Below are 26,637 nucleotides of genomic sequence, written 5' to 3' on the forward strand. Positions count from 1 at the left end.
TACAGCAGCTCTCTGGTCCAGTACTGTAATGTGTGTAGCTATTTCTTGACTAATTTCCTCTCTAGAAGATCATATTGGTTTGTGTAGCATTAATGACTAGGTCACATATCATCACTGCCTGCCTGTCAGAGATATGGACCAGATCCTAGGCTGGTGTAGATTAAAATAGCTACTTTGATTTCAGAGCTCAGCAAAAACTAGCTCAGCACATCACTTGCAAATGGTGCTCAATTAAGTAATTGTAATTACAATAACAACAAAAATGGTGCTCTCCCTGGCACAGTGCAATTGAAATAGAAGCTACAACTCATTGCCTTTCAACTCCCTGTTTTATGGATTGTATATTAGCTCATTTTGAGATATTCCCTTTTGTTTCTGAGATAGTCCAAGGGGCTATGATTGGCTGGGCAGATTAAAATTTAAAAGACACTTTGAATCTCCTATTCCATTTAAAGGAGCCCCAAAGACTTTCTTGTTTTGTACAAGGCTAAGGTCATTTATTAATTCTTATTGCTTATTATATAAATGTATGCCCTGTCTTTCCACACTAGGCTCTCAAAGCTGCTTTCCCAATGGTTTTTGCATGTGTCTGCTGATCATCCTGGATCTCTGAAGCTTCAATATGTGGGATGGGGAACAGACCTGTAGCTTTCCGGAAGCTGTTAGACTCCCAACTCCTGTCAGTCCCAGCCAGCATAGCTAGTGCCACATCTTAGAAGCCCACATTGTGCTAGGGGCCAGCGGGGCTGCAATGTTTAGCCACTCAACTGGTTGGATTTATCAGTTGAAAACCCTACTGGATTATTAAAAAGGAGCACCTGATTAATTAGACAGCAGCACTTTTTTAAAAAAGATAAATGGTTTTTATAAAGAAGTACGGTACTTGGAAAAAGTGAATGTGGCAGGTGCTATTTCAGAAGAAGCCTCTTTCCTTCTCTTCCAACATGGGACAATCCCTCTAAGATAGTGGCAGGTGTAGCAAAAATTGTGCATCATCTAAAAACCAAGAAAACACTACTTTTTGTCAAGACTCTGTTTTTCATTCATATGCAAATATATGCAGATGATGTATTAAATGGTTAGAAGCTATACAATGAATTGACTGAAGATTATCTTCTGTTGGAAGACAGCACTAATTCCAAGTAATGCCTTTCAGCAACACCATCTGTTGAGACACTTGTAGGCCTTTCTTCATCTGCCTGCTCAAGTTCTTAGAAGAGTCATCTTGTTCTCTGAAACACTGAGGATAGGACACTTTCAAGATGGCCACCATTCAGCAGCGCAGGCTAAGAGTAGCAGAGTGCACCACTATATTTGTTTATGCTCACTGCCACCAGAGAGCCACTGGTGTAAATAGCAGGGCGGTTTATAGATCTAGTAGCACACACTCCTCTTCCTCTATTGTCATCAAATATGTTTAGGCTGGATCAGTCTTGCAGGTAAATGAACAAGATATATCCAACCACCTCCATAGACCTGTGAGTCTGCAAGCCACTTGCACAAGAGGAGTCTAAGACTCTAAGCTGCTCACTCAGATGTTTGAACTACTCACTCAGAAGTCTGAGCTAGACAGACATGTAGTTGATCCTGATCAACCCCACCCAGAGTTCTATAAGTCTCATGGGCTTCTGCTTTGTTTACTGTACAGTGGTACCTCGCAAGACGAATGCCTCGCAAGACAAAAAACTCGCTAGACGAAAGGGTTTTTTGTTTTTTGAGCTGCTTTGCAAGACGATTTTCCCTATGGGCTTGCTTCGCAAGACGGAAACGTCTTGCAAGTTTGTTTCCTTTTTCTTAACACCGTTAATACAGTTGTGACTTGACTTCGAGGAGCAACTCATAGAACGTGGTGTGGTAGCCTTTTTTGAGGTTTTTTAAGACTTTGGTGATTTTTGAAGCTTTTCCAAAACTTTCCTGACACCGTGCTTCACAAGACGAAAAAAATCGCAAGACGACAAAACTCGCGGAACGAATTAATTTCATCTTGCGAGGCACCACTGTATTTATACTCCACATGTCTGTAGATAACAACCAAAGCAACTTACCAAACAATGAAAAAACAACTTGCAGCTGACGTCAGACACCCACATTTTCTCAGCAACATTCTGGAACAACTGGATGAGTTTTATAAGAGGATTGGGTAGTCATTGGTCTACCCCCATCCTCCGAGTGTTGCTACCTAGCCAGTTGAAGGGTCAGGGCCTTCTGCAGCCACTGGCTCCTTCTGGGCAATATTTCCACTTCTGAAGATCTCTCTTGATACCCCAAGGTGTCTGTGGACTGGCCATCAGAGCCAGGTAGCAGAGATGTCTCCTCAAGGCTCAGGAAAAGTGGGCTATGGTGCCCATGGATATCTGAAAGACAGCTTTTCTCCCCTTAGCAATCTTACTTGGCAAAGTGCAGTGGCAGGAGATTGCTGGGCATGTTCCAGCACACAATCTCAGTCTGTTTGGGGTAGGTGGGCATGATAAAGAAGTTCAACAGGACCTTCTGGTGCCCAATGCAAGCAGAGAGGGCATCCCAGATTGGGCCCCACCAGAGACCAAGGCACACAGGAGTTTCCTGGCAGACAAATTAATGGGTAAAGTATTCCCTTGAGGGAGAAGGTCTGAAAAAATATCCAAGAGACAAGAACAGCTATCTAATTTTTATATATATATATATATATATATATATATATATATATTCTAACATTGCTCCTCAGTTTTGTGAATTACAGTGCAATCCACACACACACACACACACACACACACACACATACTCTTGATGACAAAGGGGATGGGGAGGATTCAGCCTAGGCTCCTCTTTGCCCTGGGACTCCACCATTGAGGCTCCATTTTCACCTAAGTGGGCAATAAGCTACCACCAATGGTTGTCCCACCAACAGCTGCAGACAGTAGTCACCAAAAAAAGAGAATGGTGGGTGGCAGCAAAATGGCTGACAGTTTTGGATCTGCTGAATGCAAAGCCCCATGGGATCCCCTTCAGAACAGGGATGGGGGCATCTTAGGCCTGAGGGCTAGATGCAGCTATCCAGGACTCTGCATTGCCCTTGGGACTCCTCCCATGCCATACAACCTCCCATGCCACACCTCTCACCAGCCCTGCTCTGCTCTCCCCCCCCAAGAGCTTTTGCTAGGCCTGAATTCATCTGATAATGCCTTTTGCTTGCATGGATGGAGGTGAGGAGTATGTGAAGAGGCTAGCCTACTACTGCACAAACATAAAATTCACATTTATCGCTCTCCGCTCACTTTTGCTTCTGGCCTTGCCTGTGGCTGACATTTGACCCCTGAAAGGTTTTCTGGAGCAGAATGTGGCCCTCAGGCTGAAAAATGTTTCTCACCCCTGCTTTAGGGGTTCCCAATCTTCAGGCCTGTCAACTTCAGTGGCCTGGAACAGTTGTAGCAAAAACCACCATGGCCAGGGCAAGCCAGCAGCAGGGGATCCACCACCACTGTCCTTCTGGGCCCCTTGTTAGGCATGTTCTTCCAGTTCAATTTTTATTCTGGGTTTTATTGTTGGTCATCGTTTATAGAAAGGCAGAGTGCAAATGCAATAAAATAAATATAAATAAACCCTACTGGTGGTGTGTGTCAAATAAGCAGCCTCACTTCTGCATAAATATAGCAGTGGTGCTTAAGCTTCAGTTTCTAAAAAGTATACTTGATACTCTACCACTGAAGCATCACAGATAATTTCTCCCACTTTAGAAAGGGTCATCTGCAAGGCCAGTGTGCCTTCCAAATCCCTCTAAAGGGCTTAATACTGGTGTAGCACAGAGTTTATGCTCCCTCCCAGGGCAGACATGAGTGCGAGCCTGCATTTAAAACTAAAATAAAGCTTTTCCCTACTATCTATTCATCTGCATCTTTCCCCACTCAGCACTCTGCTCTTTTATTGTGACCAATGACTCATGGCACTCTTATCTCTTCGATACCTAACAGTCGTGGAGATCACATTGTCCATTTCTAAATAGGGGCCCAGCACAGCGACCCCCATTCTCTTCCGTTCTGCTTCAGCGACAGGTTTTTGTAGCAAGATGCAAAAGCCGGCCCAATTTATTGCTGAATCAAAGTATGTGACTACCTGTAACCAGATCAAATGTAAGATAAACTTTTGCTGTTAGGGAGAAGATTCCCTTTAATTTGCATGTTAGTGATATGAAATTGCAAATTGTGAAATGAGTTTGCTCGTTTTTATAAAAACAAGAACAACAGATAAACAATAAAGGCAAGGGAATGTTTAAAAGTGGGGTAGGGGAGAAGAAAGTTTTACCAGTGAAATGGAACATCTCAGGTGCAGCATTCAATTACTCGTCTAGCATAATCTTTGAGCAGGCAAGTAGTGAATGTGTGTCAGATAGTCAGTTGTCCGCAGCTGTAGTCCAGGGCGTTGAATGCTCCCTCCCTTAGGAATGCGTGTATTTATATTAATCAAAGATGAAGTGCCAGAAAAAAAACACAGGTAAAGGACCCCTGGACAGTTAGGTCCAGTCAAAGGTGACTATGGGGTGTGGCACTCATCTCACTATAGGCCAAGGGAGCTGCCATTTGTCCACAGACAGCTTTCCGGCTCATGTGGCCAGCATGACTAAACTGCTTCTGGCGCAACAGGACACCGTGACGAGTGCCAGAGTGCACAGAAATGCTATTTATTTCCTGCCACAGTGGTACCTATTTATCTGCTTGCACTGGTGTGTTTTCAAACTGCTAGGTTGACGGAAGCTGGGACAGAGCAATGGGAACTCACCACCGTCGAGTGGATTTGAACCGCTGACCTTCTGATCGGCAAATATACTTAGGCTTCTGCATAAAGGTTGACAAGGTAGGCCAACAGACCTGGCAGTCTTAGTTAGGTCCACACTCCAAAGTCCCAGTTTAAAACAACTCTCAGCTTGTCTAAAATGAGGCCAATGCCACAATCCCTCCCCCCTCTTCAGTGTTAAGAGGATGAATGCATTCAGAATCATGAAGTGTTCTATCCCTATGTTCCATTTAAAAGAACAACAAAATTCAACACACTCTAGATTTCCTAAACTAACAGAGCTGCTGTACATCGTCTGTGGTTCCCTACTATAGGGAGATGAAAATGACTCATAATCCTCATGAGATCGTTTTCAGATTCAAAACTGCAACTGCCCAATTGGATAAATTATCACAGCTCAAGCTGACGCAAATGCCTTGCTAATACCCATTTGTCAACTTAATGAAATTCAGAAACAAGTTGCATGCTCATAATGAGCACAGATGCCTTCATGATGGGATCACAACCTTGAACAAGAGGAAAGCCAAGCTCGGAACAACAGATCAGTGCTCATTTAAATGAAAATGCATTCATGACTCTTACATATAGGCCATGGGTATCATGAAGCACAGAAGGCACTGATATTATTTGGATCATGTTCAAAAGGTGGCCTACTTTTTAAATTGCAGGTGAGCAGGATTTCTTCCTTTCTCCTGCCTGAAAAATCTCATAGTTTTCAAAAATAAAGCCAGGGAACAAACACTGGTAAAAGGCTTGCTGTAATAAAGTAGCCACAAGAACCTCTGAAATATAAACATAAAGATCATTCTGCCAAATACTTACTCTATTCTTTCACTAGACTCAATTAGCATTAATAAGGCATAACAATAGCTGTAACACTTTGATTGCATTAGAGGAGGTTGTTGTGCAAGGTATGTGAGTGCAAGAATCACTCATTTCTTGAAGACTCGTCACAGAGCTATGCAGCAATTTGATGCAATGCACCAAATAATAAAAACAGGGAAAAAACCCTCATCTCACTCTACATCCAGAGTTAAGACCGTATACTTTTTCTCCCTACATGCACAGGTATTTCTTCACGAAACTTGTAGACAGCTGAAATGCACCATGGCAGTGACAGTGATGGGGTCAGATGGGCTCCTTCACTCCGAACATCTTTATGTCCCTCAAGCTGCGGAGTCTGCCTGGTGTTCTCTACTGTGCTGTCAGTCTAAGCAACTCAAAGAAGCAAATTGTTATTCCCCACACTTGGAAAGGCAGAAGGTCCTGAGTGTCTGGATCTAGGATGATTTCCTGGCCAAAGGTTTGTGAATAACGTAACCCATAAGAATCATATTTATTCAGTGAACTCATATATAACCAAAACAGCACCATTCCTGCACAAGAAGGAGCTATCATCAGGATTTGGGGGGACTCCAACATTGTAAGAGTACAAAAACTTTGGGGAGAATTAGGAGAGAACCCCTCCCCCCCAAAAAGAAAAAACTCGAAGAGGCCTGAACATAGTGACTGTGGGATGCTGGTTTATGACTGGATAGAGAAGGGGATGGTAAATTGAGGTGTGTAGAAGGGAATGGAATATCCTGGCTGGAATCAGCTTGTAAATCTTCTCATTGGTTGAGTGGTGTTTTCAGGTTTCAGTATGCTTCACGTGTATTATCTAGCTGTAAGCCTTTCAACACTGCTGTAAAGCAGGGCCGGGGCATGTTTTTCAGCTGCACTGACTTATGGTCAATTCTAGGGACCACATGCAAGTGCTGGATGGGGCCAGAGGCAAAAGTAGGTGGAGCAACAGGTGTGAGTTTTCCCTTTGCGGAAGAGGCTACATTCCAGCTGTGCAAAAATATCTCTCTATCCCAGCAAACAAAAGGCATTTTCTCAGTTTAAGGACACTTCCCACTAGGCAAAAGCACTCAAGGAGGGCATGGAGCGGGAACACTGTGAGGTGTGGCCTGGGAAGAGACCTGAGGGCTAGACAGAGAATCCCAGATGGCCACATTTGGTCCCTGGGCCTAAAGTTTCCGACCCCTGCTATAAAAGTTTAATCAGTAGTATTATTCCCCGCACTGCAAATGACAGGACTGTGTCAGAGAATGTGTAGCTTGCTTACGGTCAGCTTGTGAATCAAGGTGGAAGCAAGATTCAGACCAGAGACTTTCCGACTTAAAGTTCAGATCCCATAGCCATTCTACTCAACCAAATCTAGCAACTATGTTTTTTTGCAAAACTCTTAGCAAAGTAAAACTGCATTTTGCTTCATGTTGTATCTATCCTATGAGGCAGATCATGTCCGCATGAAAGCTGAGAGAAAGCACACATGGACTGCACATCAAGATGAGAGAATTATACTCATTCTTAGACATTAGAACAAAAAGTAAGTTCTATATCATGGGGATATATATACACAACTTTAGGGAAGAGTATTACTTTCTATACCCAGCTCCCAACTGAATTGAGTTTTTTTGCATCAAGAGACCCATTCTGTGCTCAGAATGCACTGCTTGCATATTATCTGCATCGTGTATTGTAGCAGCAGAATCTGGAATAATATTGAATACCAGGTGACCACGTTGTAACTTACCACAGCTTGAATATAACCGCAGTGAATGTGGTGAGCCAGTTGCTTTTATCATCCTGCCAAGTGGTGGGGAGAATTTTATTGCATATTGTGTGTGGAATGTATGTTGAAAAGTAATCTCTATATATTCTTTCCAACAGTGGGCAGCTAAAGTTACAGTAAAAACAGGGAAACAATAGATGGATTCAGACTAGGCATTTCCACTGCTTCAGGAGGCTCAAAACGCTTAACTGCTGGAAAACATGATGGTCACAAAACCATCAGAACCCTTCAAATTACCCTGTAGGGTGATCTCACAAGTATGTAAATTGCTGCAGGAATATGCAGTGTACACTTGCTTGAAATAATAATACAGTGGTACCTCGGGTTACAGATGCTTCAGGTTACAGACTCCGCTAACCCAGAAATAGTACCTTGGGTTAAGAACTTTGCTTCAGGATGAGAACAGAAATCGTGCGGCAGCAGCGTAGTGGCAGCGGGAGGCCCCATTAGCTAATACCCATTAGGTACTTCAGGTTAAGAACAGTTTCAGGTTAAGAACAGACTTCCAGAACGAATTAAGTTCTTAACCCGAGGTACCACTGTAAGCATGACTTGAGAGAGTACAGCAATTTACACATGTTCACAATTGTGTGGTTATACATGTATATAGCATTTGCAGAAGTAGTTTCACTGAAAAGAAAAACTGAAGCAGCCATACAATCATAGAATTGTAGCGTTGGAAGATACCACAAGTGTTATCTAGTCCAGCCCCCTGCAATTCCTAAAGTATACCTGACAGAGGGCTATCCATCAATCCAACAGTCCTTTGTTGCAAATCTTGGAGTCACATGTAGTAAACAATAATGGGTGGAGACATTGTGTGAATGGATGCTCACCAAAGGAAGGAATGGCTCAAGTATCCAATAGGTTCAGTTAATTTATCCATTGCTGTCTCTGTCCAATGGCTCTGTCTCCCTAGAGCAGGAAACAAAAACAAAAAACAATGCAGTGCTTCAAGAGAATCATATTGTGATCGCAACCTTATATGCATCTTTGTTTATTAAAATTTTACCCTTCCATTCCTCCCAAAGGAAGTATGAACACAGTGGTATTTATGGGGTTTACACCTTGACAAACTGCAGCCCTAGTTTCCTGTTCCATTTCTTCCCCACTTCTTCCTTGGCAAGTGCAATTTAGCTCCTTGACGAATGTGAAAAGTTGGTCCTCAGGTTTCTGCTTGGCATCCTTTCTTGGAGTCTTTGTATGGGCAGCTGATGCATCCCCCCCCCCCCATTTTTAAGTCAGTGACTGCATCCTCTAAACTAATTTCCCACTAGCCAGCAAAGCTGGCTGGCAAGAGCTGCCTAGAGGAGGCCTCCTGCTGCTTGGGCCTGGCAAGAGCCTGCTCATTAGCACAGATGGGGGTTCTCATCTTTTAGGCTAATAGGCGCTTAATGGACTGGTTTTATTATCTGCCTGCTCCGGGCAAAAGCTTCACTGCCCACAGTGCTCTGAAGTTGTTGGGGATTTATTTTATTTTAATTTTTGACTGCCAGGATGTGTTACTGGCTGAAGGGTGGCCCCAGACCAGCACCGAGATAAACAAAGGAGGATTCTTAACTCTTGTGTCACTTCTCTGCTGTTTAATCATGACCCTGGTTCTTATTTCATTTCTATATTTGCAGTCGTTTTTCCTGGCAGCCTTAACTGGTCACCCCTCCTGCACTCATTTATTCAGAGAGAGAATTCCTTCCAGAGTGTTTATTTATGGACAGTGCAAGGAGTTTTGCGCTTTGCAGGGGAGCTACCCTAGAGGGAATGAATATTCACAGGCTGGCGTATTATGCATTCATAGTTACCTGAGCAATATAAATGCAGAGTGAATGAGAAGCCATAATTGGGTGGCATTGTGTTCCTTGCCCTCTGGTGACATCATGCTGAGCAAAAAGAAAACCTCTAACAAGTGGAAGAGGTCACATCGTATGCATCACCATCACCTGCATTTCTGGCAATAAAAGGCACAGTTGCATTATTGGGGTGCTTTCACCCCACCTTGTCACCATTCCTAAACAGAAATGTTGAAAATTACAGTCAATCTAAGGTTAAAATGACACTGGGGCTCCAGGAGCCCTAAAATCTATTTCATTCCGAATATTTAAAAATAAGAGGGAGGATTCATTTAAGGGATAGAGCTTCCCCACTTTCCTCCTCCACCATGCCCTCTGAAATTGGCTTGGGGAGGAGTCAGGAGATCCCTCCAGCACATGGGGGAGGTTGTTCCTTCTGGCAAGCTGGAATGCTTGTGCAGATGGAGAAGTTGGAAGAGCACAATTGTTTTCTGCTGGCCTCTGTTTGGCCACTGTGTGAACAGAATCCTGAACTAGATGGGCCATTGGCATGATACAGAAGGCTGTTCTTATGTTCCTATGCCCTTATCATGTTGAATTTAATCAAAGATCTCTTTTGCTGCACTCTTTAGCCCATGGGTAGGCAAACTAAGGCCCTGGGGCCGAATCCGGCCCAATCGCCTTCTTAATCTGGCCCGCGGACGGTACGGGAATCAGCATGTTTTTACATGAGTAGAATGTGTGCATTTAAAATGGATCTCTGGGTTATTTGTGGGGCACAGGAATTCATTCATTCCCCCCCCCCCAAAAAATAGTCCTGCCCCCTACAAGGTCTGAGGGACAGTGGACTGGCCCCCTGCTGAAAAAGTTTGCTGACCCCCGCCCTTCCTTTAATTTCCTTTGATTGCAACTTTCTTCCCGGTGCCCTCTCTCTTACATGTAACAAACTCGGACATTCTCACAAAATGCAGCAAATGATGCTTACACTGGCTCCCCATCACATTATAAGGACCCTTTGGAGTTTTTTCCTATTAACAGCAGCTTTGCAATCAGCTAAAAGCAGGTCTATCACTGTGGTTCCACACAGCACTTAATGTGGTGTTAAATTCTACATAACACTCCTGCAATGTCCATCCTTATATGAAGGGCAAAAAATTGGCAGCATGTTAGAGTGCCAGCCACAGCAATACCAAACCCCTGAAACTGTCAACATTATTTTTAAATGTTTTGTTCATTAATATACTATTGGGTCAATACTCCAAAAACATACCGAAAATTTAAAAAGGCAAATGCCTTCTCTTGCTATGTAATGACAGTGGTGTGAACAGCTCATACACTTTATAGGTACACTTGCAAAAATGTAGTGCAAATTCCCTTTTTTAAAAAAAACACGCTGACTTATTTAGCACTAAACATTTCCTACAGATTCCTTCCTATTTAATCCCACAAATCCACATTTCTTGTTCCGCCATTGAGAATGGAGAGGAATCAGTGGACAGAAGATGAGATTCCTCCTCCTCAAGCTCAGAAATATTGCCTGCAAAATACCCAAGGAATTTACATGGGTAGATAATGACCAAAATCCAGCCCACAGCTAAGCAGGCTTAAGCATATTAACTCCTTTTTTGGTTAGAGGCCAATGTCTTTCACGTGTGCTCCTCCAGACATATTTTTCCATTGGGGGTGGAGGAATGCCAATGTGGAATGGACATTTTCCATCCTCTCTCCACCCCGAAGCAAGAAACCAAGTATTTCTGATGGTGGGAGTTTGAGTCCCATCAAAATATCTTAGGATAAATTATTTTACATGTGCAAATTTAACACAGGATCTGTTCAGAACCGAGTCTAACCAAGCAAATGTTGTTTCCTTTTGGTTGCATGAGCAAACTGTGCTTGCTGATTCAGTGATTAGAAGCCACCTGCAGCCTCACACATAAGTTTCTTCCCTTAACCCACTTCCTGTTACATGTTACCCCAGCTCCTAACTTTCATTAGATCAGCACTAATTTGAGATCTCAGGCTCAGCAGTTGTTTTCTTTTTTCTTCCCTTGAAATAGAAACTAGTGGTGAGCCAATTCCTCAAAGTGAATTGATGAATTCTTTCTCCCTGTCTAAACAGCACAGATATTTCCTTTTTATATATAACTGCAAGGGGCTGCTAAAACCAGGGTGTAAGAGGAGTATGGCTGTAAGATGAAGAAAAACCCCAGTACGCTAACAGAGCCTTTTATTTGAAGTGCTACCACAACTTAAGGCATAAACTTAAGTTTCATGCTTCGCAGCAGTAGAAATAACAGCACCAATTTGTCCTGCCCACACTTCTCACAGGATTGCTTTGGCAAACAAAAGTCTCGCTGCTCCTCTAACCAAGGCAACCTCTCTTTTAGGTAGCACGTGTTTATCTGCAATGGTCCCTGTTCTGACTAATTGCCCTACTTCTCACAAATGCTTTTCAATGAAACTGCAACAGTAAGCAACATGACTGTGTTGTCTCCTTGAAATTATGGCCAAGGTCTGCTTCTCCAAGGGTTTTTTTCTGTTTGTTTACACAGCAAATTAAAATGACAATAATTACGTAGACATATTGGGTGAGTATGTCTCATCATGAGTGATGGACACTTGATTGGACAATGCCAGTGACATGACGATCCCTCAGTCAAGTTCTGAAAGCAGCCTCAATACCAACAGGAGTGAGGTCCGGACCATTTACTTCCTGTGAATTTGGGTTTCTAAGAAATGGTGGCACAATTTGGAGAAGTGTGACTAAATAGATATGGGGATCCGTTGATTTCTCAGAATAATCTTCAGCGATCACTTGTAGCTGAGTAAGATTGTCTTCCATGAACACAGCCTTAACAGTGTGTCCATAAGTGACTGTGGGGGCCAATTCTGGATCCACATGCCCTTTCACAATGGGGACGTAGGTTTCCGGGCGGGAGTTGATCATGGTGAGGGTTTGCCAAACGTGCCTTCCTCTTAGCAAGTTTCTCCCTTTTGTCCTAAGTCTGAGCGTCTTCAAAGTCCATGACACCTTTGGTAAAGGCTGTTCTCCAATTGGAGAACTCACAGGTCAGTGTTTCCCAATTGTCGGTATTTACATTTTTTTAGATTTGCCTTGAGAGAGTCTTTAAACTTTTTGTTGACCACCAGTTTTATGCTTTCCATTTTTAAATTTGGAATAGAGTACTTGCTTTGGAAGTACTTGGATAATCAGGCATCCAAACAACATGAACAGTCCAACAAAGTTGATGTTGACAAATCATTGCTTTGATACTGGTGATCTTTTCTTCTTCCAGTACATTGGCATTAGTTCGCCTGTATTTCCAAGTGATATGTACAATTTTTCAGAGACACCAAGGTGTTGTAGATGGCGTTTATAAGTGTTCCATGTTTCACAAGCATACAGTAAAATTGGTAGTACAATAGCTTTGAAAACAAGCATTTTGGTTTCCCTGTGAATGTACCGGTCCTCAAACACTCTATGCTTCAATCAAGATAAAGCTGCACTCGCAGAGATCAGGCAATGCTGGATTTCAGCATCAGTGTTGGCCCTTGTGGAAAGAGAACTGCCCAGGTAGGAGAAGTGATCAACATTTTCCAACGTTACACCATTGAGTTGGATTTGTGGTGCTGCAGAGGGGTTGTTTTGTGCGTGTTGGTGCAGCACTTTTGGTTTTTGTGATGTTGAGCGATAGGCCAAGCTTTTTGTAAGCTTCTGCAAATATATTTAGGATAGTTTAGAGGTAATCCTCTGAGTGTGTGCACACTACATTGTCATCAGCATACTGAAGCTCTGTGACGGAAGTTATGGTAACCTTACTCTTTGCTTTCAGCCTACTCAAATTAAAGAGCTTTCCATCTGTTCGATATATGATTTCTACTTCAGTGGGGAGTTTCCCTTCGACAACGTGTAGGATCATGGCAATGAAGATAATAAATAGAGTTGGGGTGATAACATAACCCTGTTTAACACATAATCCCACTGTGAATGGTTCATTTTAGAGCCATTGTTATCTGCGATTGTTGCTGTCATATCATGGAGGAGCCACACGATGCTCACAAATTTATTTTATTTTCAGAAGGACAGTCCACAGGGCATTGCAATTTACACTGTCAAAGGCCTTAGTCAGGTCAATGAACTCCATATACAGAGATTGGTTTTGCACTCTGCATTTTTCTTGAAGCTGTTGAGCAGTGAAAATCATGTCCACTGTTCCTCTAGAAGGTCAAAAACTGTTTTGGGATTCGGGAAGGGTAGCCTCGGATATAGTTAGGAGACAGTTTGCTAAGATCCTTGCAAGAATTTTGCAGCTAATAAAGAGATGCCTTGATAGTTTCCGTAATCCGTTCCATCACCTTCTTAAAACAAGGTTGATAATTTTGGCATCCCTATAGCCTGCAGGGATCTCTTTTCTCTCCCAAAATTTTTCGATGAGCTTCTGAAGTTGCTGTGTAAGTTCAGTTCTGCCCACTTTGAAGACTTCGGCAGGTATCCCATCAGGTCCACTGACTTTGTTGTTTTTCATTTGGTTAATAGTTGGACACAACTCTCCCAGATTTGGAGATACTGCAAGCTCATCTCTAATTTCTTTTTGGGGTATTTATGAGAGGACCTCAGCAGCTATGGGGGAGTTGCAGTTAACGAAATGCTGGTAATGTTATTTCCAGTGCAATGCAATAGCTTATTTATCTTTTAGAAGTGTGGTGCCATCTGTTGATCATAGGGATCATATGCCATGATTTACTGGCCCATAGATGGTCTTTGTGGCTTTAAAGAAACTCTGTGCATCATGAGTGCTGGCTAAGTGCTGGATCTCTTGAGCTTTTTTTATCTAGGTGTTCTTTACTTCTCTGGTTCTTCTTTGAACCTCAGCCTTAGTGTTGGCATAGGTTTTTTTCCTAGTGGTGCAGTTTCTATCTCTTTGCCAGGTCTGAAAGGCCTTTTTCTTGTCAATAATGCGTTCAATCTCTCTATCATTCTCATCAAACCAGTCCTGGTGTTTCTTGGTCTGGTATCCAATAGTTCACAGGCTACAATAATGGATGTTTTTAGCTTGGTCTAGTGTTCCTCAATGTTATCAGGGAACTCCAAAAGCAGATGGTCTTTAAGAGTCGTTTGGAAGCAATCCTTCTTAATAGGATCTTGAAGGGCTTGAGTGTTCATTTTGTGCGTTGGTTTCCTTCCTTGAAGCCTGTGTTGAATTATAATCTTGATAGCCATCATGGAATGTATTAATCAGTGATCTGTCCAGCATTGGCACTTGTCATATCTCTGGTAAGGAGCACTTTGCAACGATATTCAGCTCACAAAATTACATAGTCTAAGAGGTGCCAGTGGTTCAACCAAGAGTGCCTCCATGATGTTTTAAATTTATTTATTTTTGTTGAAAGAGTGTGTTGGTAATAACAAGGTTGTGCACTGCACATATAGTCAAAAGTAAGATTCTGTTCTGGTTGCTGTTGCCAATTCCTTCTTTTCCAATAGTCCCAGGCCACAGGTTGAAATCCTGCCCAGCTCTTGCATTAAAATTACCCACTCATCACGACAAGGTGATGTTCCAGCGAGTGAGGGAAAATAATAGCTGTACACTGACAAGATGGTATAAGCAGTGGGGTGGATGTATAGTTGTGTCACTGATCACTAGTGACATCACAGGCACTGTCCAATAAGTACTGTTGATGATGCACTGCGATGTTCTACATGCATCTCAATGGCAACAATTACACATTTGCCCAGGGACAAAGTATTCTCTTTTGAGGACAGAAACATAGGATGCTATTCAACCAAGCTTTACCCAGAGTAGCCCTATTTAAATTAAAAGACCTAACTTAGTCATGTTCATTCATTCATTTCTATGGATCTATCAACACTTCATGCATCAGCACTGGTGATCACATGCTTGAGGTGGTAGACAATTTTGTCTACCTGTGTTCCACCATATCCAGTCACCTCTCCACTGATGCTGAACATAATTAATTATGACTAAATTTGCATCTATGCATATAATTCCCATACACATATTTTATACAAATCTGCCCCCACTTTGTTTTGCCATGTGTACATTGTCATCCATCTAGCCCAGTACTATTTTACTAGAAAAAGACATGCCAGAACTCACCATGAACACCTCCCTTGTTCTCTTAGAATGGCAATGGAGAGGTGCCAGAACCCACCTGAGGTTCCGGAACTTAGTTCTGGAGAGTTCCAGCTGAAAAAAAGCCCTGATCTAGCCCAATATTGTGTTATTCTGACAGGCAACAGATCTAATGGATCTCAGGCAGTGGGCTTTCCCATCATCTGCCACCACCTTTAAAAACATACACACACACACACACACACACACAACCTGAAGATAACAGGAATTGAACCTGGGCTATTTTTGCCATGCAAATCATGTGCTTTACCACTGAGATATGGTCCCTTCCATATACACAGAAGCACCAGCCTGATGGAAGACATTTGAACCCCAGACAACAAAATCCCAGGCACACCTGTATGAAAAAAAAAAGTGTGGAAGGGTACACAATGCTCAAGCAAAGTGAAAATAGAGCATGCAACTTTGATTGAGGAAGCACACAATACTGAGTGAAAAGGTCAGGTTCTGGTGTTTCTATGAAGGAGTCTTCATCTCTCTCGATTCAGAATTGGTACATTCCAGTGCAAACAGACAGCTTTCAAGAGGAAAGAGGGCCTGAGCATTACTTCTTCCTTTTAAACATTGAAGAAACAAGAGAACTTGGATAAGTTAAGAAAGGAGCAGGGGTCATATTGGGACAAGAGCAGCAGCCAACTACCTGGCTAAATGGGCTTGTCAGAAAGGATGGTGGAGTGACTATGCATGAGGAGAGAACTCTCACTCAATTGATGTGGTGCTTTCCAACCAAATTATTCAGCCCATGACCTTGATGGCCATCCGGCAAGCAGCTGCGGTGTCTACTCTCTTTCACTATTGCAGGTGCAGTTAGCAACAGTTGGATCTCCTGCTTGGGTGAGTTTACTTCTCAGCTTTATAACAAAATTAAATCACAAAAGGAACATTTATAACACTATGTACTCTCTAAGTGGCTTGCAGACAGCAAGCACATAGTAAGGGCTCGTCCACTTCCTTCTGCTCAGCCACTAGGTTTGCATAGTATTTTTTTTCCCCTGGAACAAAAATTCTTACAAATTGTGAAGTCAGCTGTGTGGACTGCCCAGGGCATGCACTTGAACTCAGTGGACCAGTGGGAGTCAGTCTAAGTTAGAACACCCACAAGACTAAGTGGAAATCCTTGCACTGATGGGATACATTACTCAACGCTCCTTTGGATGCAATCCAAGGAAACCAACAATTAAAGCTTCCTTCTCTCCACCCCTTGTGAGAAAGGAATCTATCTGACACTGGGGCAATAAACAGAAGCTGTTCAAAGGGTAGAAATTATCATGGCTTTTGGCCAACACAATTCATTACAGCTCCAGCTCCACCCTCCTCTACCTTTCAGACCAACCACCACGTAACTAATTGGTGCCATTCTGCTGCTATTTGCTAGAGTGCAGAAAGGGGAAATATCACAAACAAAAAAGCATGCCAAATCTCACAGCTTGCGTTGTCTTTATTACATTACCTTACATTCAGAGCTTATGCTGATTAGAATAAAGCAAGCCACTGATGATGACCCATGATGATTCAAGACCCGCACCCCACTGACCTGGCTGCTTCCCTGGCTTCATCTGTTTAAAGCCACGTAAGCTGTTCTTCTATCTTCTTGTTGCTAAGGCTTATCCCAGCGGGATCCTGCTCCTCTTAAATCTTTCTCTGTAAAGTCACTCGAACTGTGGCATTCCAAGAGACCAAGAAACAGAACTGCAAGGAAAAACCTAACTGTATTCACAGGAGGGCGCAAAGTGCTAGAAGTAAAACCTAAATAGAAGCCAAGATGAACCTTTATTTCTCCTGGTCTACAAAAGGCAAAAAAATAAATAAATTGAATTTCTGTGAAACCCAAATCAGATCACAACAAAAAATATTTTTCTCATATCGGTTCGTGGTGAGGGTGTGAACAACAACAACAACAACAACAAAATGATACGGTAGTACCATCTGTCACCATCCCCAACAGAGTGAATCACAAGTGCATAACACAAGAGCTTCAGTGCTTAGCTGTTTAACTGACGTCTTGGTTTGGTCCAACAGAATGACAATTTGGGAAATTATCATTTTTCTCCATAAGGCTCAGGGGTCTAATTAAGGCTAAAGACCCAATAAACAAAAAATATCTCAGCAATGAAGGACAGAGGCAGGTGATGCAATGGTTTTAATGATTTCGACGGATGCATTTTAGCTTCTGGATGATTTGATACTTTTAAGCCCTTACAATGTGGAAGAATATTCATGTTCAGCAGCCATCGGACCTATTACTTCTTGCCTTTTCTCCTGTCCTCTTCCCCCAAGGTATTTCACACTGCAGTATTTCTTGGGAAATGGGATAAGGACAAATGGACAGCCACAGCAGGTCAAAGCACAGTTGTATAGAAGGGAGACTCCAGGAGATCAGACTTAGGAGGGCCATATGATCAGGGTATCTATGAGACATTCTCTCCTTCTCTGCTGAGTGCATGCACCAGGGATAGAACTATCTCTCCAAAAGGCTGCCCTTCATGACACAAGAACTTCCCACGCTGGAGGAATGGCAGATGAAACTTATGGACTATATGGAATTGGCGGAAATGACTGGTAGAATCCGTGACCAGGGAGAAGAGTCGATGGAGGAAGATTGGAAGAAATTTAAAGACTATCTTCAGAAACATTGCAAAATTAAAGAATGTTAGAGTGATGTTGGACTGAAAATAAGCGGTTTCCAGCTGTACAGGTTAAAGTTAATGATAGACTAAGATTAAAGATTAGGATTAAAGATGTTTAAAGAAATGGAAATTTGATATTAAGAGGAAAAATTTTAACGTTATATGATACTAAGACTAAAGATCAGGTTTAAAGAAGTTGAAGTTATATATTTCAATATCTTACTAAAGCTAAAGATTGGGATTAAAAAAGTGGAAAAGAAATTGCTGGACAAACAATTTGGACTGGAATACAAAAGAGGGAGGTATGAGGAAGTCCAGAAAATAAGTAACTAAAAAACGGAAATGGAAAAGAGATATTGTTTTTAATTGTTTTGTTTTTTGTTCTTTTATTGTTGAATCTTGTTTTTTTTTTCGTGTTTTTGTTATATGTATTGTGTATGTTTTTCTTTTCTTTCTTTGTTGTTCAAAACTTTAATAAAAATTATTTTTAAAAAAAACAAAACAAAAGGCTGCCCTTCATTTCCATGCTTCGTATGTGGATACCTTGCCTATGCAAAAACAACAAGTGCACATTTTAAAAGGGAAAACAATCTACTTAGCATATTGGCCACTTAAGGCTGCAGGAAGCAGCAGTTGCAGCCGGCCACAGACCACAGCTGCAGGCGCCCGTCTGGTATCTGGGCAGCCAAAGGATGGCATCATTTCCTCTTCCACCAGCCGCTCAGGATTCTAGGGGGTGCCTGTGATTTTGACTAAACATGGTCAAGCATGGAGGTGTGACCTGGGGACACAGAGAAGATTGATGACGTCTGTCTAGTCTGCTCCTTGGACATAAAAAAAAGCCATGCTGGGGTTCCTCTCGCAGTTGGAGCTCCGGCTCCCCACTCGCCACCTGTAGCTCTATGTGTGGGTCTGCCTGTCTTAGACCTTGCTATGAAAGTATTCAGTCACTGTATTTGGGGCCAGGGAAGAATTTGCCTTCAGAGAAACTGGGCCCGTCTGGGGGTTTTGCCTCCCTCGCAGCAATCATTACAACTTGATGGTGGATAAGGCACTGGGGTTTATCCTTAGTCTGATTGAACAGCGGGTTGGAACCTCCACCACCAGCAGCTGGTCCAGGGAAACAGGGTATCCCCTTAAAGGATTGTGGAGATGCTTCTGTCCAAATGCCCAGATGGAGGTGAGCAAGCCATAGATCCACCCAGGTGATTTCGGGCAGGGTCACCCTGATTTGGTCAAACCTGCCAATATAATCAACCAGGATACACTCCCAATGCCTGCACCGAAACCTGTTGACACAGCTTCAACTTTCTTGAAGCTGTAGCCTATTTAAATCCCAAATGGTAGCCCTGTGTTTACTGCAATTCTGCCAGCTGTAGAGCCCACAGCTTCTGGCTTCACTGTGGCTGAGGCCCATCATAGCTTTTACCACATTGCTCAGGCTTTGCGTGGAGGTATCTGTTTGTTTAAATGAGACTGGGTGGGTTTTAAAATAGCCTGGTGTTTAGCAATAGAAGGAAGTTATGATAAAAACAGCAGAGTATGATACGAGAAGTGTAACAGATGGCCTTCCTCTATGTAGCTAGCTTCCCCCAGTTTTCTGTTTCAGGGCATTGAAATTGCAGACTTGCAAACAGCCATAAAGCAGAAGAGATCAAGCCAAACACAGGTATCGCAAGGTCACTGTTGGGAACAGGATGCTGCACTGGATAGACTCTAATAGACTGCAATCCTTTGCACACTTTTCTGGGAAGAAGGCCTACTGAACAGCATGGGACTTACTTTGAAGTAAACATGCATAGGATTGTGCTGCTAGTCTATTTCAGCAGGCTGTGCTAGATGGTAGACAAGCAGACCAACCCAAGGAAATTAAAACTGCAAGGTTGAAAACCAAAAACAATGAATACTTCAGAATTGTGATGTCTCAAAAAAGAGAAAGAGCAATATTTTTCAAACCTCGATAAAACTGACACACAAATCCCTTCTAAACTTGAGCCTCAATAGCATAGCCACACAGAGTCTATGGCTCCTGCTCGACTTTTTCTGCCTGTGACCAAACCCCACACGCAAACATCATGGCCACTTTGCCTTCCTGACTTTTGCACATGCCCAATATCATGCCAGTTATACATATTTATATTGACTTCAATAAAGTCATGATCTTTGCTTTGTAACTGAACCTGCATTGGCTGTATATAGACCTAAAAAAGGTAAAGGTAAAGGACACCTGACAGTTAAGTCCAGTTGCAGATGACTTGGGTTGTGGCACTCATCTCACTTTACTGGCCAAGGGAGCTGGTGTTTATCCGCAGACAGTTTTTCTGGGTCATGTGGCCAGCATGACTAAGCCGCTTCTGGTGAAACCAGAGCAGCGCATGGTGATTCAGAACACAAGTGGGGCAAAAAAGAGGAGCAAGAAGTCAGCAGGCTGCTCTTCTTGCCCCTCATGGGTTTTAAGTAGCAAAATTCATGGGGGAAAAACAGCCAGTCTGGTCGTGTTCTAAGAGGGCCGTGTTCCACACTTCTTGGTGATACAGCACATGCCTTGCCTGCAGAGGGTTCCAGGTTCTGACTTTGGCACCTCCAGCTAAAAGGATCTCAGGTAGTAAGTGATGGGGAAGGCTTCCATCAGAGACCCTGGAGAGCTACTGCAAGCCAGCAGAGTCCGTGAGGAGCTAGATGGACCAAAAGGGATGGGGAGAACGTTGGTTCAGTTCACATTTTAATGCGAACCTGCCTAAATGGGCACTTTCTGAACCAACACACAAATCAAAACACAGCTATCCTTCAAAATGCACACTCCTCTGAATTGTGTGACACAGTCCTTCAAACAAAAAACTTACCGTATATTATGAGCCATTGGGAGAAATGTGCACTAAGATGCTTGTGAATTTTCATGAGGAGCATTTTTAAAAAAATCACAAACTGGGAATGTGGTAAACTCAATTTAAGACTGAGAAAATGAGAGAACTCCATATCAACAGATTTGTCTATCCCTAATCTGGCCTGATATAAGGCAACAAGAAAATATGAGTTTAATGACTTTCCTAGGAAAGTGAAGATATCAGGGATATCATACTATCTAAGACTAGCTAGCCCTCCCATCCAAGATGGAATGGCAACTTCTCTCAGTTCTCTAGAAAACAACGAATGCAGGCTTACCTGTTTCTCTTGTGTGCTAGTGGCCCCTTCATAATTCAATTACCAGTGATTTATCCTGTCTCTACAACTGTGAACGCATACTTTATTTCCCCTCTGGCTTTGCAGGAGAAGAGGACAGCATGCCAAAACCTCGTGCAGCAGATATACTCAATTCCTGCTTTGGGAAATGCTCGGGTTTTCATCCACCAGAGCTGCAGTTGTTGAAAAAGGAAAGCAGAGTGCATTTTTTCCATTTCACAGGAGTAACAAAGTATTCATCATAAACATTGGTCTAGGTTGCAGGCTATAAAACATGGAGTTCAGCTGACAGAATGCCTCATAAACTTCCCAGTGCTGAGATCTAGAAGACTTTTGATTTACTCCGTGTATCTGAACTGAGACAAGCTGCAGCACACAGCACATTTCACCCTCTCTGCCTCTGGATTCTTTCAATGACGCCGAGACAACCCTCTTCCCTACCCCCTTGGCAGAGCAATTTTTTAAATTATTAATTCCTACGGTGGTGCTGAGCCGTTTCCTTTGTCCGGCAATAACCGTGCCCTGGTCTCTTTGTGGTGAATGAGTTTTGATGTGGAATGTGGTTTGCAGAGAAAGGTAAGTTTCCTACCATGTGACTCTCCATGTGGAAACTGACATGGAACAACTGGCTGGGAAGACTGCATCAATGCAGTGGTTGAGTATCTGAATGATTCCTCCTCCTGCCTACCTGACATTTGAGGCTGGGAAATGTGACCTGCCTTCCTGACTCTTTTCTGCCAGGTATACCTCTCAGTTACGAAAGACTCAATCCCACATCACTGTATTTCTAATGCATTACATTGTTATCTCATCCTCCTTCCATGGAGTCCTAATTTTGTACCCAGTGAGCACAAATTTCAAAAATGTTTGGCCTGCTCTCTATTGCAGCAGCATAAGTTCCATCCCTGCCTGGCATCTTCAACTGAAAAAGACATGGTGGCATATGATAGGAAAACTGTCTCTTCCTGGGACACTGGAGAACTGCCAGTCAGAGTAGATAACTCCTGGTATAAGGCTGCCTCCTGTGTTACTATGAGAGAGCTGTTCTGTCTTCCATGATCTTCATTTATGCAATGATACCAGGTTGCTGCAGACTTGCAATAGAAGGGAGCAACACTCTAGGAAGGAAATGAGAAAAAAACAAAACACTAGGAACAACATTTTTTATAATATCGGACCATTTCTGTAAAACATTCAGGTTTGTGAAAATGTCCTCTTTCGATTTAAATAATATCAGTCCTCCCTTACCACATGAACAAGCGCTCTCAGTGCACGAGTGGCACAGAAATATTCTGAGTTATACCTGCTGCTGTTCACCCAAATTGCCAGTCACGTGCAATGTGAGGCTGTACCAGCAACGTATAGTTTGAGATGGGTTGGAGTAAGATAGTTCCATCCAAACCACCAACATGTTCAAGCGCAACTTGTGATCTGTTGCAGCTTGATGTGCTGTCATATTTCATCACCGGAACAACGTTTCTAAAACTTTGTAATCTTGTTAGTGAGATGTTCAGTTTGTTTGTGATCTGTGCTGATTCATCTCCTGACCAGGCAGCCCTTCCTGCTATCTGGCACGCATCATTCTCAGCCTGAGGAAGCCATCTGCATGGTTCCTAAGAACCACTGGCAGGTCCCCTCTCACCACTAAGAAATGTGCCTCAATCCCCTTGCACTGAGCTATTGTGGTATGTATTGTTGTACTAATCCTCTCATTCTGACTTCTCAGCGCATTAATCCACTGTGGCATGTGTCCACAGACACCTTATGTAATGAGCCAAAAATAACTATCTTCTGTCAAGCTAAATTTCCCAGGCCTGGCGCATCCCACAAGCTAGGATCCTCATTCTAGGCTCTCCTCCTCCTAACCACTAGACCTCCAAACCACATACAGTGTCATGTGCCGTATAAGGCTGCCTGTAGGCTTTTCTGTCTTGAGAGTCTCTGCAGAACTTAAAAATGAAATCTCTCATGATGGTGAAGATTCATTAGAAACAGAGAAAGTGGAACCGGGATGCAAATAAAAAGAAGGCAAATATGGTTTTTCGAATTTCATTATTTTTATGCCCATTACATTGTTTTGCATGAAGGCTAATTCCAGCATTGGAACATGAACCTGTGCTCAGACCTAAAATAGGTGATGTAATGACAAAAATAAAAAGGCTATCTGAAATTGCAAATTGCCCAGCCCCATGGGGCTTCAAGATCTTCATGAAATTATTTTAGCAGTTTTTGCATATAACATGACTGTTCAAAGCAGCAATTATTCACCTGGGAGGCAGGGGCAGCTTGCAAACCCTTGGGGTTATCTGAGTTTCAAAGGTGATTTCCAGACATGCTTGAATCCAGCCCCCTCCTTTTTTGGAACCTAAGAGCACAAGTGTGAGTAATAATTCCCAACTTCTTTCTATTTCACGCACGCCTCCATTCATCAGATTAGCACCAGACCCCAACCAGTCATTATCGTCATGTAAATTCTGTGGACTGCCTGCTTCTAAACCATGTAAAGCCACGATTGCTCTTGACTCATGGAGCATTTCCATTGTGTGAGGTCTGACTTCAAATTGCTTTCTCAACCCGACAGTCAATCCCAGTTTCCTCCCTGAGTCAGAAGCTGAAGAAACACTGTCTGGAGGTTCCTCGTTAGCCCATCTCTACTCACTCCGGTCCTGTTAGGCATGGTTTCAGTCTGCTCCTCCAGCCTTACTCATGAACCGAGTTCCTGGCTTGTGCGTTCAGGAAATGTACTAGGCAGGAAATAGACTGGGAGCCATTTCCTTTCCTGTGGGGGAGGGAGGTGATGATGAGCCTACAGAGAGGGTGGAGCCGCACATTAACACAGCTGGAATATAGAGAGCTGCATGGTGCAAGGATGTTATTCTTGGGTCGTGGGAGGAGAACGATTGCCAGCAAGGAGGCTCCAGTGCCTTGGGCAACAGCACAGCCAGCCACTCCCTTGGAAGAGAGTCATTGTTTCCTATTTCTGCATAGCAATGAAGCACCCACTTTCAAAGATCAGCCCAACAAGCAGACAGGATTTGATCTGAGAGCTCTCCAATCCAGAGACCTCAGTTTCTGAATAGCGATGAACATGAGTGGGTGGGAATGTAGCGGTGACCTTTCCAGGCCACTTGGAAGAGACACAGTGGGGAAAAGGATGGAGGTGATTTGTGTGCGTGCCTGTTCCCTGGGCTCTCCTGTCTCTCCTTTGGCTGGCAATGACACGGGGCTCAAGCTCCTGGAATTTTATTGCAGATCTTATCAGTCTAACAACTCACTGATTGAAGGACAACAAGAGCATGTAGTACTTTCCTTTTTAAAAAAACAACAACCTCCGATTAAATTGTAAACATGTGATGGTTATTAACATCAAACCAGTTTGATTCCACTCACCAAATGACAGCCAAATCAAGAAAGCAGAGATGGCCAATGTTTTATGTGTCTTTTTTAAAAGAGCATTTTATTGATCTTTTAGTAAAATAGCATCGATCAAGTCCAACAAAACCTCTAGAGTGTTACATGCTTATATCAGTCCAATATAAGGAGGAGAAAAATGAGCGAGGGCACTGTCAAATTACTGGCTCATTGAATATATTGCCAAGGCTTTAACTATCTGTGACAGAGCCTCTCCATAAGTAAGCAAGAGTGGCTGGAGGTCTTACATCAACGTCACTTCTGCTTACATAATTGATACGTGGGGGATCAGGCCAATGGCCCATCTAGTCCACAGTGGACAACTGGGTGCCTGTGGGAAACCCCCAAGCAGGATTTGAGCAGAAGAGCACACACACACACCCCTTTCCCCTGGTTGCCTGCCACTTCTATTCAAAAGTACTGCTGCCTCCGACTGTGGAGGCAGAACATAGCCATCATGGCTACTTGCCATTGATAGCCCTCCTGTCTAACCCCATTTTAAACTATTTTTGCATTCCTGCACTGCCCCATTGTGGACTTATAACATTTAAAAAATTAAAATTTTAATTGCCTCACTTGATCCGCAAGGGTTTTTGCATTAAAAAAGAAAGTTCACTATACACACTAAACAACAACCTGTCATTGCAATAATGGCTGCAATCATAAGCACATTTACCCCAAAGCATACTGAATTCAATGTGGCTTTCTTTAGAGCATATATGTTCTGTATTCTTCACTGTTGGGTAGAAGAAGGTGTTCCTTGCCAAGCAGGGCTAAGAATCTTCTGAAATTTCCCCTGCTAACCTGTCCTTCCCCTTTCTTTTTGGCCTCTGGCTTCCCTAGAGGGCAAAGGTGGGAAACCTGTGGTCCTCTGGGAGTTGCATGACCTCCCATGAGGCAGCCCCAACAAAGTCAGTGGTCAGAGATAATGAGTGTTGCAGTCATAAGTTTCCCGTCCCTGCCTTAGTGATAGTGAGTTGCCCAAGGGTAGATTTCTGAGTGCTCATTCATTACCCTATGACTACAGCACGCAAGTGAGGACTTGCATGCAAAGAAGAGACATCACAGGTTTGACAGAGCCAGCATACCCTTAAATATAGGACTTCATTTATTCTGATCATTTGCACGCTCACCTGATAGTCGAGTGATAACAAGAGGTATACCATCATGTATGGATCGGCCATAAGACCATGCAAAAAATATCCATAGCTGAGATGAGCGTGCAAAAACCAGTTCTAACAACAACTACAAGGCAGCGCATTTTGTTTCAGGACCTACTAGCATCAATGGCTGGGGCAATCCATTCAGATGGGCAAGGTACAAATAAAATTAACAACAACTAGACATGACATCACAGATCAGATCTCTCGGTGTCTTTTTCTTTATTTAAATTTTTTTTTTCCCGCCCTTCATCGTAAGATCTCAGGATGGTTAACAGAATAAAATACAGGATAAACAAGTATATAAGTTATTATTAAAAGCAAGTGGGGAAAATCTGATTTTGAACATGGCGCTTTTGCCCCTGTGCTTGGCACAGCAGAGGAGCCAGAAGAGGAGGAGGAGGAAACTTGCACATGCTGGTGTATTTGTATAGACACAAATTCTTACTATAATATAAATAGGAATACAATACATCTAACCACTGCAGGAAAGGCAGTGACCCAGGTGCATGCTTAGCCTGCTATTCAGGTGGCAAGTGTTGATGGGCAGCTTCAGGGCCCCTGCTCTCCCCTCATATGATTATTTGCCTTTAAATTAGACTTGAATCAGATGGCCCTTCCAGTAGAGGACCCCTTCTAACAGAGAACTTTTCTTCCAACATCCCTTCAAATATAAGACTAGCCTCTATAAAGGCAGACATATGGCCTCCCTACCCTGTACCTGTTTTCCAGCCCCAGCCAATGGCAGGGCAATGATATTAGCCACCAAGGGAGCAAAGGCAAGTACCCATATTTCAGCTGGAGATGGGAAAATCTGTCGATTTCAGTTCCCCTCAGCTTCTCATTGTTCCAGTCTTAGTTCAGTTATTCATATTTATCCATCAGTTTGTGAATTTTTACAGAAAGTCCTCATGCAAATCTATCAGCAAA

The 26,637-nt window shown here is 42.9% G+C and overlaps 1 long non-coding RNA gene across 2 annotated transcripts in view; it reads right to left on the reverse strand.

Annotated features, from left to right (window-relative positions):
• LOC308479348 overlaps positions 1-23,921 on the reverse strand; it is a 27,473-nt gene extending 3,552 nt beyond the window's left edge. For both annotated transcript variants that reach the window (XR_013987628.1, XR_013987629.1), the window contains exons 1-2: positions 23,796-23,921; positions 8,224-8,302 (exon numbers count right to left, since the gene is read on the reverse strand). This is a non-coding gene — a long non-coding RNA (uncharacterized lncRNA). The remainder of the gene's footprint in view (positions 1-8,223; positions 8,303-23,795) is intronic.
• Positions 23,922-26,637: the final 2,716 nt, after the last annotated feature.

This window comes from Podarcis pityusensis (genome assembly GCF_964106645.2).
Source record: "Podarcis pityusensis genome assembly, chromosome: 6".
NCBI lineage: Eukaryota > Metazoa > Chordata > Lepidosauria > Squamata > Lacertidae > Podarcis > Podarcis pityusensis.